Here is a 1177-nt window from a genome sequence, read left to right on the forward strand (position 1 = left end):
ATCCTTTTCCTTAACCCTAAACCTAACACTATGCCTAGCACTAAGCCTACCGTAAACCTATCACTCATCGGAATCCTTAGCCAATCCTTACACTAAACCTAAACCTAAACCTTACACTAAATTTAAACCAAACCATAATAATAATTCTAACCCTAAGCCTAAATCAAACCTATCCCTAAACCTCATCCTAAAACTAAACCTAAACCTAACCCTAATTCTAACCCACCACTAACCCTAATGGTAACCTAACTCTAATCCTAACCATAAACCTAACCCTAACTGTAACTCTAAATTTATCATTAATTTTAAGCCTATACCTAACCCTAAACCTAACTGTAACCCTAATGCTAAACCTAAAACTCAACCGCACACTATCCCTAATACTAAACATAACATTACACACGACCCTAACCCTAACCCTAACGCAAGCCCTAAACATAGCACGAAGCCTAACCCAACACTAACTCGAACTGTAACCCTAACCTCACCCAAACCTAATCCTAATTCTAACCCTAATCGTAGCCTTAACCCTAACCCAATCCCTAAACCTGTCCTTAACACTAACCTTAACCTTAACACATGCCCTGAAACTAACCAAAACCCTAAAACCAACACTAATCTTAACCTATACCAAACACTTACCCTAAATCTAACCCTAAAGCTTTCCCTAAACCTATCCCTATCCCTAAACCAAACCTATCCCTATCCCTAACACTAATCTTACCCTAAATCTGTCACACACTGGAATCCTTAACCTAAACATAACCCTAAACATTATACTAAATTTGTGCCAAACCATAATCCTAGGCCTAACCCTAATCCATTACCCTGCATTTAACCAAACATTAATCCTAAACCTAACCCTAATCCTAATTCTAACCCAAATGCTAAACCAAACCAAACCCTTACCTTAACCCTAAACTTCACCCTAAAACTAAGCCTAAACCAAACCCTAACCCTAACCCCCATCTAATCCTAAACCCTAACCCTAACCCTAACCCTAACCCTAACCCTAACCCTAACCCTACCTCTTAAACCTAACCCTAACCCAAATCTAACCCTGACCCCTAACCCTAACCCTAACGCTAACCCTAACCTCTAATCCTAACCCTGACTTCTAACCCTTACCCTAACCCGAACCCTTACCTCTAACCCTAACCCTAACCCTAACCCTAAC

This window comes from Nannospalax galili, unplaced genomic scaffold (assembly GCF_000622305.1).
Source record: "Nannospalax galili isolate Female #2095 unplaced genomic scaffold, S.galili_v1.0 scaffold7209, whole genome shotgun sequence".
Taxonomy (NCBI): Eukaryota; Metazoa; Chordata; class Mammalia; order Rodentia; family Spalacidae; genus Nannospalax; species Nannospalax galili.